At 44.9% G+C, this 15583-nt stretch overlaps 1 protein-coding gene and 1 long non-coding RNA gene across 6 annotated transcripts in view; one reads left to right on the top strand and one right to left on the bottom strand.

The window, feature by feature from the left end:
- The window catches only part of LOC149126580 (uncharacterized), a 486087-nt gene that overhangs the window by 95958 nt on the left and 374546 nt on the right, over positions 1–15583 (bottom strand). The window lies entirely within an intron of this gene.
- SH3BGRL2 (SH3 domain binding glutamate rich protein like 2) overlaps positions 1–15583 on the top strand; it is a 162221-nt gene that overhangs the window by 21330 nt on the left and 125308 nt on the right. The gene's annotated exons all lie outside the window — the stretch shown is intronic.

Here is a 15583-nt window from a genome sequence, read left to right as displayed (position 1 = left end):
GAGTAGACAGTGGACTGCTTTTTTGATCTGGGTTCCAGTCCTGAGACTGCTGCTGACGTGTTGGATTGTTGGGGTGACTTACATAGCTCACGTCTCTGCATCTTGGTTTTATTGTCCTGTGGGATGAGTACGTTGGCACGTATTAAATAGCTGGAGGATGAATGACTCATTTGAGGATCATGGTCTAGGCACTGGCAGTTTCCCATCTACTGCAACTTCAATTCTTCGCTGAGGCAGTGTGCAAAGTACCTTAAAATCAACGAGCTGTAGTGTATCGTGCTTACTTTCCAATTCAAAAGTGCTTGAGTAGGTACCCAGTAGCTCTTAGCAGCTGAATGAATACAGGTAGCCTGTTCTTTTGCTATTCAGAGGAAGTAAGTGGAGAATATTCTGGATTGAGGTGGTGTTATGGGAGAAGTGGGCTCTAAATTGGGCCTCCTAGGAAAAGTAGGCCTTAAATGTTGAGAAAGCAGGAGGATATCCAAGGTGAGGGGATCAGAGAGAACCAAAGAATAGTTACTATGGTCAGACACTATGGTGAGGACCTAAACACAGAGAAAGGCAAAGTAATTAAATAAGTTGGTGTGAAAAAGTTGTAATGAGCTCCAAGTGCCGAATGCCAGTCTTCATGTGAGAGTTTTATTCTGTTGCCAGAGGAGGTACTTAAAGATCTCAGGCTGGTCAATTAATGTGGAAAAATAAATAAATAATACATACATACATACGGCTTTGAGACATGAATGGATATAGAATAACCAGGAATGGTGTATCATTCAGAGTCCTATCTGGAAAGAGTTGGCGCTTGGAAAAGAGAATTTAAGAGTAACTTAGGAAAGAATGGACATGGAACCAACAAAGATTGGGGAAGCACGTTGGGGATGGCAGAAGCAGGTTTTGGGGGTGGTGGGTGGTTGTGCTGCTGTTGGCCCGAGTGATGGGGGTGACTGAACAAGGATGTCTCATTGGCTAGCTGGCTAACTCAAGCTTTTGCATTTTTTGTTCTTGGGGTTCTAATAAACAGCAAAATGTGGGAGCTTTGAGTGCTTTTTAAGACTCTTGTTTGCATCAGGTTTGCTAAATCCTCTTTGACGAAAGCAAGTCATGTGACCAACCCAGATTTAAGAGATAGAGAAACATTCCACTTCTTAATGGATGAGCAACTATGCCTTATCTGTGGATGCACAGAAGAGGAGAAGTTGAGAATGTTTTTATTACTTAAGTGTTGTGAAAGAAGAAATGTTTTCATTAACTTTCCAGATTTTTAGAAAACATTCCATATCAGTTGTTACTTTTTTTTTTTTTTTAAGATTTACTTACTTATTTGAAAGTCAAAGTTACAGAGAGAGAGGAGAGGCAGAGAAAGAGAGAGAGAGGTCTTCCATCCACTGGTTCACTCCCCAATTGGCCACAACAGCCAGAGCTGAACCAATCTGAAGCCAGGAGCCAGGAGCCTCCTCCAGGCTTCCCATGTGGGTGCGGGGGCCCAAGTACTTGGGCCATCTTCCACTGCTGTTCCTGACCATTAGCAGAAAGCTGGATCAGAAGAGGAGCAGCTAGGACTAGAACCAGCACCCATATGGGATGCCGGCATTGCAGGCGGCGGCTTTACCTGCTGCCACGGCAACAATTATTTATTTTTTAACATAGATGTTATGAAATACTGTGGCTTATCAAAGAAGGAAGTACCTTTCTCTGAAGCGAGGAGAGAACTTCCACTTTGACTATGACCTTGTCTAAATAAGATGGGAGTTGGTGAACTCAAGAGGCTACCATAGCCTTGGCAGCTCATGACAAGAGCCTTGGGTGATTACTGACGTCATAAATAAGAGTGTCAATTGTTAAATCAACAACAGGAGTCACTGAGCACTTACTCCCTATGTAGAATCTCTGTCCTTAATGTGTTGTACTATGTGAATTAACGGCATAACTAGTACTCAAACAGTACTTTATACTTTGTGTTTCTGTGTGGGTGCAAACTGTTGAAATCTTTACTTGGTATATACTAAATTGATCTTCTATATATAAAGATTGGAAATGAATCTTGATGTGAATGGGATGGGAGAGGGAGTGGGAGATGGGATGGTTGTGGGTGGGAGGGAGGTTATGGGGGGAAAATTTGCTATAATCCAAAAGTTGTACTTTGGAAATTTATATTCATTAAATAAAAGTTAAAAAAAAAAGAAATACTGTGGCTTAAAGTTCTGTTTTATGTGTCTTATTTGTGAAATATGATTGAACTCAGTGGTGGTTTAAAAGGAAAGTCAGGAACATTTGGTGTTATATGGCCACACAGTGATTTATTTTTACTGAAAACCAGTGAATTTCTAGTCCTTTCCACTGAATAAATGAACAGAAGTTTCATGAGCTTTTTTTTGTTTGTTTTTGACAATATGTCTGTTGTGACACAGGGTTGAGAATCTTTGGGTGTTGTTATTTGTTTGTTTGCAAATTCTGTTCCACTCCCACCAATGCAGATAGAACCTAACTTGACCTACTGTCATTATTCCAACTTGATTACTATTCTTTTGGGTCCACTAAGCCTGAAGCAAGCTGAAGTAAACCAGAGTGCATGAATGCTTTATCTTGGTTTCTCTTTTTGTTTCCTTTTCCAAGCTTCATGGAATCCAGCAGAAGTGCTTCTGGGAGAACGTGGTGTACATCTGGATGAGGGGCAGGTGGCACTGGAAGTGTCCTGTGCCTGCTTGAGGGTGATGGCGTTACACTTGAATCCCTTTTCTTTCAGTCCTTGCCAGTGCAGACACCTACTGAGATTCCGCCAGGCTTGCGAGCAGAGCAGACAAGCAGAGCAGACGTTCCTTCTCCTTTGAACTTGATTTACCTCCTAGCAGGGGAGATACACTTTAAGGAACTTACTACTTACTTAATTAAAAGCATAATTAATGTTACAAAGGAGTAATTAAGGACACAGTGCAAATGTTTATGAAGAAGCCTTTGCCTAATCTGTCAGGGATTTATTTAAGAGGGTGACCTAAAGGCTGAAGCCATGTAAGAAGGAGCAGGTTGAAATTAGCTAGGAGAAGGGAGAAGGACCAGGAAGAAGCTTAATGGAATGTTGACCACCTTATGTGGAATTCTAATGCCGTAAGAATGATACAGTTCAGCCAATGAAGGGACCTGTGTGTGTCAGTTTTTAAAGCAGTGACCCTTTAAACTTGACCCATGAATTCCCCCCTGGGAACTTGTTAGGGTGCAAATTCTAGGCTTTTTAAAAGCAACTTAATTGATATATAATTGACATACAATTCACCCCCTGAAATGTGCAGTTCAGTGACTTTCAGGATGTTTACAGAGTTGTCAGTCATCACCAATTCAGAATGGAGGTCTCATACTCGTTAGCCATCAGTTCCCTGTGCCCACTTTGCTCACTCCAGCCCTGGGCAATCTCCAGTCTTCCTTCTGTCTGTAGAGTCACGTATTCTGGACGTGGCTTCTTTCATTTAGCATATGTTTAAGGTTTACCCATGTCGTAATGTGTGTCAGTACTTCATTTTTTTTTTTTTTTAGAGACTTATTTATTTATTTGAAAGTCAGAGTTACACAGAGAGAGAAGGAGAGACAGAGAGAGAGAGGTCTTTCATCTGCTGGTTCACTCCCCAATTGGCCGCAACAGCCGGAGCTGTGCTGATTTGAAGCCAGGAGCCAGGAGCTTCCTCTGGGTCTTCCCACGTGGGTGCAGGGGCCCAAGAACTTGGGCCATCTTCTACTGCTTTCCCAGGTCATAGCAGAGAGCTGGATCGGAAGTGGAGCAGCTAGGACTTGAACCGGCGTCCATACGGGATGCCGGCATTTCAGGCAGCAGCTTTACCTACTACACCACAGTGCCGGTCCCAGTACTTCATTTTTATGGCCAAAGAATGTTCCATAGTTTAAAGATACAAATGCAGATTCTTGTGTCCCACTCCAGTTTTACTGAATCAAATTCTGGGAGCTTTCCCTTCCCTAGTTCGTGCTTTAAGCAGATTCACCTGAGGGTCGCGAGCCGTTGCTGCAGAGGGAGTATGAGGCAGCACTGAAGCTGTGGAGGAGGTGATGCTTTCATCTCTGCTGGCCCTTGGGACCTGGATACAGATGTTTGCCTTCTTTGTAAGGATAATGGGAAGTTACTGAAAGATGTGTAGGCAGAGGTGTGAAAAAATATTTAGCTTTTGTGCAAAAAAATGTTTGGGGGGAGTCTAGCTAGAAGAACTTAGCGAGAAGTTTTAGAGGAGAGATGATGGTGTGGTGTAGGATAGTGGCAGTGAAAATTAATGGATTCAAGAAAAAATCAGAGAGGACAAAAAGCCTTGACTTTTTTTTTTTTTTTTTTTTTTTTTTAACAGGCAGAGTGGACAGTGAGAGAGAGAGACAGAGAGAGAAAGGTCTTCCTTTGCCGTTGGTTCACCCTCCAATGGCCGCCGCTGCAGCCGGCGCACCGCGCTGATCCGTTGGCAGGAGCCAGGATCCAGGTGCTTTTCCTGGTCTCCCATGGGGTGCAGGGCCCAAGCACCTGGGCCATCCTCCACTGCACTCCCTGGCCATAGCAGAGAGCTGGCCTGGAAGAGGGGCAACCGGGACAGAATCCGGCGCCCCGACCGGGACTAGAACCCGGTGTGCCGGCGCTGCAAGGTGGAGGATTAGCCTATTGAGCCACGGCGCCGGCTAAAAAGCCTTGACTTTTTGTTGATTGTGTCATCAGAGAGTCTCAAGGGTCATATCCAGGTGTCTAGGTCTAGGTTGCGCAGGTTAGTGGGTGTTGGAGCCACTGCCAAGATCTTTTACACTTCTTGATTTTCTGATAATGTAGGTAAATCTTAGTCCCACATTCCTCCCTCTGGATCTCTTCTCTCAGCTCTGGAGACAAGGTATTGAGTGACATTTGAGCATACAGTATGTGGGAAATACTCTTTGGAAGACACACCACACCCAACATACCAAGAGCACGGATACTGATGTGTGGACACACACTCAACCTGTAGTGACTATACAAAGAATATAAATGTCAGAGATGGTGGAAAATAAAGGTATCACCAAAGTCTTCTGACTTAGGGGTGTGTGTGTGTGTGTGTGTGTGTGTGTTTAGAAGTCTTCCCAAGCAAAATGAGTTTGTACAATTTAGAGAAGAGAGAAAGTGGTTGATGGCATGAGAGAAGAGCTCTAAGGTTACAGACAATTCTGAAAGGAGTGAACCTCAAGATTCCAGGAATTTGAAGGTGGGAAGCGGCAGGCTGGTGAAAGGCCTGGGAATCTCGGGCCAGTAGACTGTGGGATTGTACTTTTCTTAAGAGCCTCGGAGGAATGGCGGAATTCTGGGATTGCAGTAGTTTGTACTTGAGAAGAACGCTTTTGTCTGCGTTTGGATAGGAGTGGATAGGACAGTGAAGAAATTCCTGAAGGTATTGTGGGGAGATAGACAAGATATGAGGAGTAGAAGTTCTAGGACTTAGCAGCTAAAGGAAAGAATGAAGGTGAAAGAAAGGGAGATGATGTCATCGTATTAAGAAATTGAGAGTACAGGGCTGTTGTAACTGGTGGTGGAGGAATTGAGGAGAGGGCCTTGGAAGACACTGATTTTAGTCCTTTAAAATGAACAAGTAACTACATGGAATTAAAAATTTAAGCATACTTTTGAAAAACAAAGTTACTAAATTTGAGGTAGCAAATTCTGTAGACTTATTTACTTTTTCAATTACAGTTCATTTTAGTACTGTCCTACGCAGCCATTTAAAAATGATGCAAAGAATTAGAAGCAAATATTAACTGACTAAGCTGTTCTGAATCCAGAACTATGAGCTAGATCTGCTTCTTTAAAAAAAAAAAAAAAGATTTATTTATTTATTTGAAAGGCAGAGTTACAGAGGCAAAGGGAGAGAGAGAGAGAGAGAGGGAGAGTGTGTCTTCCATCCGCTGGTTCACTACCCAGATGGCTGCAATGGCTGGAGCTGTGTCTATCAGGAGCCAGGAGCTGCTTCTGGGTTTCCCATGTGGGTACAGGAACCCAAGGACTTGGGCCATCTTCCACTGCCTTCCCAGGCCTTGGCAGTGAGCCAGATCGGAAATGGAGTAGCCAGGACTCAAAACAGCACCCAAATGGGATGCTGGCATTACAGGAGGCAGGTTTTCCTGCTATGCCACAGCACCAGCCCCGCTAGATCTACTTTAGTTGTTTATAGTTTCCTCAGTCTGTGATATTCTCTAATAGTGGCAGAAAATGGACTAAGACAACACCTAAATTTCCAGTGTTAGAATGGTGTTTAAATATGTCAGCATAAGTATTCAATAGAATTTATGCATGAATAAGATAACTATGAAGAGTATGCAAACAAAATATTTGTAATGCAGCTAAAAACACCCTTTCTCAAAACATGTATTTATTATGTTAACTATCTAAAATGTGTTTCTAAATGTTGAATCCCTGCAAAGTAATATGAAAAAGAAATACTTCTGGGTAATGAAATTAGTTTTTTTTAAAACAAAAATATTTCAAATGGAAAGAGTAATATAACAATATAAACATGGAAAAAAGAAACCAGTGCAAGTCAGGCAAGGAAATAGGTCCCAAAAAATTGACTAAAAAGAAGAAAATGTTAAAAGTATTTTATTTAGGGGCAGGTGCTGTGGCGCAGAGAGGTAAAGCCCTGGCTTACAGCACCATCATCCCATATGGGCACCGGTTCAAGTCCTGGCTGCTCCAACTTCTGATCCCGCTCCCTGCTAACGTGCCTGGAAAAGCAGTGGAGGTTGGCCCAAGTCCTTGGTCCTTGGCACACACGGAGGAGACCGGAAGAAGTTCCTGGCTTCAGATCTGCTTGGCTCTGACCATTAAAGCCATTTGGGGAGTAGACCAGTCGATAGAAGACTTCTTTCTCTCTGTCTTTCTCTCCCTCTGTAACTCTTTTTTAATTTAATCTCAGTAATGTTTGTTTCATCAAAACATTTGTATGCTCAGTAAGTCCCAGAGATTGAGCTAATGATACATAGATGAAAAACCACAGCCTTGGGCAGGCACCGTGGCTCACTTGGTTAATCCTCCACCTGCGGTGCCAGCATCCCATATGGGCACTGGGTTCTAGTCTAGGTTGCTCCTCTTCCAGTCCAGCTCTCTGCTGTGGCCCGGGAAGGCAGTGGAGGATGGCCCAAGTGCTTGGGCCCTGCACCCGCATGGGAGACCAGGAGGAAGCACCTGGCTCCTGGCTTCGGATCGGCGCAGCGCTGGCTGTAGCGGCCATTTGGGGAGTGAACCAGCGGAAAGAAGACCTTTCTCTCTGTGTCTCTCTCTCTATCTATAACTCTACCTGTCAAATAAGAACAAAAATAAACAGCCTTTTCTGTCATTACAACTGTGTTAATTTATGAGATACATTAATGGTTCCTTCAAAATTTTTCCTGTATTTAAAATCTAGCTTTCTGATGCTCTGGTTCTCCAAAATAAAACTTCAAGCTTCGTTCAGTCGCTACAAGATGGCCTCATTAATTATTATCTTTGGCTGGGTAACGTGCTGTTTGCTTTTGAGTAAGATAAATTGAAATAGAAACTGGAGACACAGAACTTACTTCATGTGTAGTAAAATAGCATTAGAACTTGACAGTAGATTGCTTGTTGGGATTTGTTGCACACCCTTGCCCCATTCCCATGCCCCATGAAATGTGTGGTTGAGTGTTTCAGTTAGGAATGTGTTCACCTGCAAGTAATGGAGAACCTGATTAATGTGAACTTAGGCACATGGAGGTGCTTGGTTTGTCCCGGTCTGTCTGGAGGCTGCACTTGGTGGGATTCTCTTGGCCTTTTCCCAATCCTTTTACCTTATGGTGGAAAGGCTGCCTCTGTACCTCTGGCCATCACACCTGGGTTGCAAGCAAGAAGGAACATCAAGGACAAAGGGCCTTAGCATCTTTGCTTCCTGCAGCAGGGAAACAAAGCCTCATCCAGAGGCTCCACCAAGCAGACTTGGGCTCCTACCTCACCTCGCTGGCCAACACTGGGTCAGTCACATGGCTGCTGAGTAGCTGAAAGTGAGGTTGGGAAAAAGAGCTATGGTTTTACAGCCTTCGTGGGAGACATAATGAATGGCTTTGGGATAACTCGTCTAGCACCTGCCATGATACTTTTTTTTTTTTTTTAAAGATTTTATTTATTTATTTGCGAGGTAGAGTTGCAGACAGTGAGAGGGAGAGGGAGAAGGAGAGGGAGAGAGAGAGAGAGGAAGGTCTTCCATCTGCTTGTTCACTTCCCAAATGGCCACAACTACTGGAGCTGAGCTGATCTGAAGCCAGGAGCCAGGAGTTTCTTCCGGGTCTCTCATGTGGGTGCCATCTTCTACTGCTTTCCCAGGCCACAACAGAGAGCTGGATCAGAAGAGGAGCAGTCAGGACTAGAACTGGCACCCATATGAGAAGCCAGTGCCACAGGCTGAAGATTAACCAGCCACATGTATGATACTTTGTTCTATATGTATTATCTGTGTGACAGTATAAATGAGTCCCAGGGAGGCATTTGGCCTGGTGGTTACCACACCCATGTCCTCTATAGGGGCCGGGGTTTGAGTCCTTGCTCTGTTCCCAATTATAGCTTCCTGCGGATATGCACCCTAGGGAGGCAGTAGATGGTGACTCGAGTAAGTGGTTTCCTACCCAGCTCCCAGCTCCCAGCTTCAACTTGGCCTCGTCCTGGCTGTTGTAGACATTGGGGGAGTGAACCACTAGATGGGACCTCTCTTTATCTCTCCAAATAAATAAATAAAGATGTTAAAAATGAGTCCATAGTTACGATATCATTGTGAGTACACAGTGCAGACAATGAGCCAATGTGGTGATGAATCCAAGAGTGAGATTGTTTAAAGAATCTGCTATGAACTTACAGCTTTGATGTACCCTCCTCAATCTTTGGAGGGAGTCTTTGACAAAGGAGGGCTCTTGTCTTTTCCTTGCTTTTTACTTGAAAAGAAGAATTGTCTTACGGCCCTCTGTCTGCGCTCCCTCCCTCCATTCCAAGTAAAGCTCCTCCTTTATAAATCTGGTCAAGTTGTAAGAAAATCTTTCTTTTTTTTCTTCTGCCTTTTCATTTGAGATTCATAAAAGGCCTAATCAGCCTGAGGTCTACCTCCAGTCACAAAAAAAGAAAGCTGTGTGTTTGAAGTGTGAAAGTCAGTAAAATAAAGAACCATTGCTTCAAATACATGAAGCCTTTGAACGTAGCCACATGTCACTTTATACTGTGTGCAGGAGGCCACAGCTAGGGCAAGGAAAGAAAAGCTAATGTGTTTGAATAAAACGAGCAAGTACACATTACTACCTAGCTCTTTTCTTATTTAATTCTCTAGTGAAACTTTGGAAGAAGATACAGCTGGGTCCACAGGTTTGGAAACTGAGGCTAAGAGAGAAGCTAAATTTAATTTCTCCAAGGTTGCCCAGCTGACAGGACCAAATTAAAACTAGGAGAGTCTGTTTTTCCATTTTCCTCACTGACCTCTATCAGTTCTTCATTTTCTTTGGTTAAACCCATTTGCTCAAAATTGTTCATATTAAATCTCATCTTAAAAAATTATCTGATTCAAATTGATTGTGTCTTTGTTTACTAATAAGTCCTACGGTGCCGAGGTGCAACACTTTGGAATTCAGACATGGCTGGACATGTGTGGAGGCCTATGGAAGCAATCTGACAGGGGTGCTTAACTACGTAAGTTAACTGGCAGCTCCTGGCAAAGAACTAATCCTAAAGAGAGAGTAGAGGCAATGGAAGCATGCAAGTTCACTTAGAGGTCAGTGCCAACGAGCAGGGAGGCAGGTCTGAGTCAAGTGCAATGTAATTTATTTAGTCTGTCTTCTGATCCAGTCCTGGGGGATTCCTGGGGCCAGGAGGTTGCCAGTGAAAGCTACCAGCATCTTCAGTAAGATTTCCATGGGTCACTGGGTGGTCATGCTGCGTCAGCAAGCTGGGCAGCTCAGCGCAGACAGCTTGCTGCCCAGGCGCCTGTGGGAGTGGGTCATCGCAGCCCGAGTGCAGGCCGTAGGGTCCTTAGCAGACCCCAGGGCCAGGCTGACAAGGTGGAAAGGCTTATCCACACACTGCAAAAGGGCTGCTTCAAAACACAGCTGAGGCCCTTGCTTCAGAGCTCCTGGATCTCCGTGGGAGAAATGGCTGAGGGTACTGGAGTCGACATTAGCACAGTCAGGGAAATACCAACACACTTGCTTAATTCTCAGTTATCACTCATTTGCAGATGGATCAACTTAATGAAAACATTTGGGCGAAATAAAACACACGATGTCTTACATATGCAGTTTTTAAAATGAACAATAGGATTCATTTAAACATGAGTTGCATGCATGCAACTTTCTTCTTCGATCATTGTCAAAGTTAGAAGTGAAACTTTGTTTTGTTTTGTTTTTGCATTTAGGGTTTAGAGATTCTTCTGAAATATTTGGCCTTTTGTAGTTAGATGTAGCACCCTTGATGGACTGGATTTTAAATTCATTCAGTTTTAGGCTTGTCAAATTCTGATGTTTGGTCCACATTCCCTTTGTGGGTAGCCTGCAGTTACATTTGTTTCTAAATTATCAACTTGGTTTGCATGGCTTCTCTCCAACATGGCCTGGAAATCTTTGATGTGCAGCCCTGGGGTGATAATTCAGTTAATATTTATTGAGGGTCTCCTGTGTGCCGGTTCCTAAGCTGGCCCAAGGAGAGAGGGGTGAGAACAAAAATAAGGAAACAGATGAGTAAATGAATTTCTATTCAATTCAGGCCATAAACCTTGAGCGAGGTGGCTAGAGATGCTCTCTGAAGGTGAGGCCTTACAAAAAATGAACACCGCTGTGAGTTGGTTGCCACCCTTCTTCTGCTTGTGAAAATGCTGCCTACTCATTAACAGACGGGTGTTGGATGTCTGCTGTGTGCCACACACTTCCCGTGATGCAGCAGTGAGCCAAACACAGAATCCTCTTCCTTATGGGAATGTATATTCTAGCAGTATTCAAGCAAACACATAAAACACGCAGAATGCTGCGCTGAAACATGGAGCATTGAAGGGGCCTGGAGAGCCCTGGCAGGACTGGTCAAGATGTAAACGCTGGCACCGCGGCTCACTAGGCTAATCCTCCGCCTTGCGGCGCCGGCACACCGGGTTCTAGTCCTGGTCGGGGCGCCAGATTGTGTCCCAGTTGCCCCTCTTCCAGGCCAGCTCTCTGCTTGGGCCCTGCACCCCATGGGAGACCAGGAGAAGCACCTGGCTCCTGCCATCGGATCAGCGTGGTGTGCTGGCCGCAGCACGCTGGCCTTGGCGTCCGTTGGAGGGTGAACCAACGGCAAAAGGAAGACCTTTCTCTCTGTCTCTCTGTCCACTCTGCCTGTCAAAATAATAATAATAATAATAAGATGTAAACGCTGGTGGTCAGGGGAAAGTGAGCTTGGAGGCTCTGTGAGCTCCGCCCACAGGTTAACAAACCTTTTCTGTAAAGGGCAGTTGGTAAATATTCTGGGTTTTGGGGACCACATAAGTCTGTCACAACTGCTGAACTCTGCTGTTATGTGACAAATAGGTGTTGCTTTGTTCCCAGGCAGTTTTATTTATGGCACTGAAATGTGTATTTAATATACTTTTTATATAACCTCAAATATTATCGTTATTTTTTTTTCTCCCCATTTAAAAATATAAAGATCATTCTTGGCTGTAGGACATACAAAAGTAGTCAGTCCAGCTGGATTGGGCCCCAGGGCCATATTTTGCCTTTCCCTGTCTATCCCCAGGGATTTACAGGATCTGTTCCTTTTAATTGCTTTGAATGGTGTGTGTGTGTGTGTGTGAGAAGACCATGTGTCTGAATGATTAAGTGAAATGCAGCCTTCATCCTTTTGAGACTCCCTTCCTGTTTTAGCTCCAGTGCCTTGGTTGTAGCTTTATGAAGAAAATAATGAAAATTCATCTGTTTACCCAGTAACAAATATTCACTCAATTATATTAAATTTATAGCTTACAGCTATTATTTTCAGGCTCTACTGTGCTGTAATAGCTTTTATTTTGAATCCTTCATCATGATACCCCATTTCTGCAGACACCAGAAGCAGCAATTAAGAATTTCCTGAATCGCTGGGAATTTGGGGGCAAGCTATGGAAACCTGGGTGAAGAGTGACTCACCTTATTAGTTTATCTGTCTGAAATGGAAAAGTTTACAGGGGGCTGTGCCAGGAGAGGCTGGGTGGCAGCTGCCAATTGTCATCAGGGCTCCTGGCTTTCTGCGTGACCATCTTTAGCGCATGGTGTTTGTTTTCACATTGCTGACATGGGTTCTGTGCCTCCAGGCCCCATGTCTGCATTTCCACAGGGAAGAAGAGAGGGGAAGGGCACACGGGCACTGCACTGTGTCTTATTCATTAAGTGAAGCCTTCTCGAGGCCCTCCACCTTACAGCTCTTGGCTAAACTGTATCCTGTGATCCCCTGTAGGGTAAACAAAGCTTTATAGCTAAGCACATTGCTCTCCTAAACAAAACCAGACTTAGCTTACTAGGAAAGGGAGACTGGTTCCCTGGTGAATCACCAGCAGTTGTCTCTCCTAGCTTCTAAATGTGTTTAAATACAAAAGCATTCCCCTTACAGGTGCATTTCACCCATGGGAAGATCCATATGGGTGAAGGCTGAGACGGTTCTAGCTGATTTCTTTTGCATTTCCTCAGCAATTTCTTTTTAATGTCAGTGGCAAGGTGTACTTTGTTTTGGAGAAGTTGAAACATGGGGAGAATAAAACCCTTTGTCGATGGAAACCATTGTGTATGTTACTGTTTTTCTGACTGGGATTGTGGCCAGCACACCAAGTCCCTGTCAAGGCTTCCTGCTGCCCCAAGGGAAGTCTCTCTATTCCCTGGGGCCCGCCCAGCAGGGGGCGATGCCTTCTCACAGGTCCTGGCCTGCTGAGCCAGGCCTCCTTCCCCTCTGTACTCTCCTGCGGGTCTTAATAACAGCCTGTGCTCATGTGACTCATCTTCCTTCCTGGTACTAATGCCACAAACATTGCCTTGAAAATTTCCTTCTCTAGGTTAAATTTCTCCCGTCTTGTTTACTGGGGTGATTTTGTTAGGTAGGAAGTCAGAAATGAGTGTATGTGTGTGTGACAAAGGCCTAAGGAATTGACATTCTAGGTCCAGCATCCGCATCTCAAAATCATCCCGATAACCTTCCAGGTGCAGCCCAGTGTTTGCACTTCAAATGTCCTGCCTGGATCCTGATGACCTTCCAGGGGTCCTGCCCCTTCTACCTGGCTTGATAAACATCCTTCCTCTAAGGCGGGGTGATGTCAGCCAGGCTTCCCCTGTGTAATAACTTCATGGGGCGGAGGGGTGGGGAGGGGGATTCAGAAGAGATTTTTTAAGTATTTACATCCAACAAGTCCTTTTGTTTGGGAGAAGAAGGAGAGGGGGAGGGAAGGCAAGACCCATCCCCTTAAAAGCCCCAGCCTAAATGTGCACTGCGCACTCTCTCAGGTTCTGTCTGGAGAGGTGCCCATCCGTTCTTACAGATGTCCCTACCCTAATAAACCTCGCTATTTTGCTTTCTACTACTCTCTGTCTTACACCTGAATTCTTTCTTGCGTGAAGACAAGGACCCTTTGCTTCTCCGGTAACAATTTTGCTGTAGTATTAGCCAGTTCTGTTCTTTTGAATATCAATGCATATTTAATGTTCAAAAATTTTGAAGTAAAATCTTGCTCCCTTGTCGTCCCTTCACCCAGTTCCTCCTGCTGCAGCCTCTTGATGGTCACTTTGGTTAGTTTCTGACATGACCTTCAAAATGTTTTCTTTTCTTTTGCTTTATTTTACTTATTTGAAAGTTAGAGAGAGAGAGAGAGAGAGAGAGAGAGAGAGAGAAAGAGAGGAAGGTCTCCCATCAACTGCTTCATTCCCAAATGGCCGAAATAGCCCAGGCTGAAGCCAGGAGTCAGGAGCTTCTTCTGAGTCTCCCACATAGTTCCAGGGGCCCAAGCGCTTGGGCCATTCTCTGCTGCCTTCCCAGGCCATTAGCAGGGAGCTGGATCCTAAGTGCAGCAGCCAGGACTGGAACTGGTGCCCATATGGGATACCTGTGCTTTAGGCAGTAGCTTAACCTGCTGCAACAGAACGCTGGCCCCCTTCAAGAGGTTTTTCAAAATATGAATATAAGCAAATATAAATATATTCCCATTTTTCTCAATTTTTTTGTTCTGGGAGATTTTTTTTTCTAACAGTATTATCAGTATTACAGAGCTTTCCCCTTTTTCTTTTAAAGCTGTATTGTGTTGGGCCAGTGCCGTGGCGCACTAGGTTAATCCTCCGCTTGCGGCGCCAGCATCCCATATGGGCGCCGGGTTCTGTCCCAGTTGCTCCTCTTCTAGTCCAGCTCTCTGCCGAGGCCCAGGAAAGCAGTGGAGGATGGCCCAAGTGCTTGGGCCCTGCACCTGCATGGGAGACCAGGGGGAGGCACCTGGCTCCTGGCTTCAGATCAGTGCAGCGCCGGCTGTAGTGTTCATTGGCGGGGTGAACCATCGGATGGAAGACCTTTCTGTCTCTCTCTCACTGTCTGTAACTCTACCTGTCAAATAAATTAAAAAAAAAAATCTTTAAAAAAAAAAGCTGTATGGTGTTAAAGTGATGCCTTTGAAATACAAGTCTGGGCATGACTTCCTCGCTTCCCTCTTTTAAAATAGAGATTGTTGGCTGGCGCCGCGGCTCACTAGGCTAATCCTCCGCCTAGCGGCGCCGGCACACCGGGTTCTAGTCCCGGTCGGGGCGCCGGATTCTGTCCCGGTTGCCCCTCTTCCAGGCCAGCCCTCTGCTGTGGCCAGGGAGTGCAGCGGAGGATGGCCCGGGTGCTTGGGCCCTGCACCCCATGGGAGACCAGGAAAAGCACCTGGCTCCTGGCTCCTGCCACCGGATCGGCGCGGTGTGCCGGCCGCAGCGCGCCGGCCGCGGCGGCCATTGGAGGGTGAACCAACGGCAAAGGAAGACCTTTCTCTCTGTCTCTCTCTCTCACTGTCCACTCTGCCTGTCAAAAAAAAAAAAAAAAAAATAGAGATCGTTCTTACATTTTATTCCTTATGTCAGGCATCACCATTAACAAAGAACCATCCTTTTTTTCTTGAGCATTATTGATGTTTTTTATGTACTTGAATTTTAGTATCTATGATTAACGTTTATGTTTGGCTTTCAGATAGTGATCATGAGGGCGGAGGGGTGTTGAGACCTGGACACATTCAGATACTTCTAATGGAAGTATAAATTTGTATGGACATGTTGAAAACAGTTTAGCTTGGGATCCATTAGGAACTTGTAAATTGTGTGTGCCCTGTGACGCCTGGGTTTCATTTATCATGCTTTGACCTAAAATAATATTGAGATGCAGAATTTATAAATAAAGATGTGGCTATGATATTAATGTGACACCCCCCCCCCCCATTCGTATGTTGAAACCTAATGACCAATGTGGTGGTTGTAGGAGGTGGGCTGTTGGCAAGTGATTTGGTCGTGAGGACACAGCTCTTATGAGTGGGACTGGTTCCCTGTGAGAGTCCCCAGAGAGCTGCCTTTTTTGTCATGGGAGGACAGAGCAAGAAGGTAC

Source organism: Oryctolagus cuniculus, chromosome 5 (genome assembly GCF_051225735.1).
Source record: "Oryctolagus cuniculus isolate XC-2025 breed Fujian yellow rabbit chromosome 5, ASM5122573v1, whole genome shotgun sequence".
NCBI lineage: Eukaryota > Metazoa > Chordata > Mammalia > Lagomorpha > Leporidae > Oryctolagus > Oryctolagus cuniculus.
This window is presented reverse-complemented; position numbering and strand designations above follow the sequence as displayed.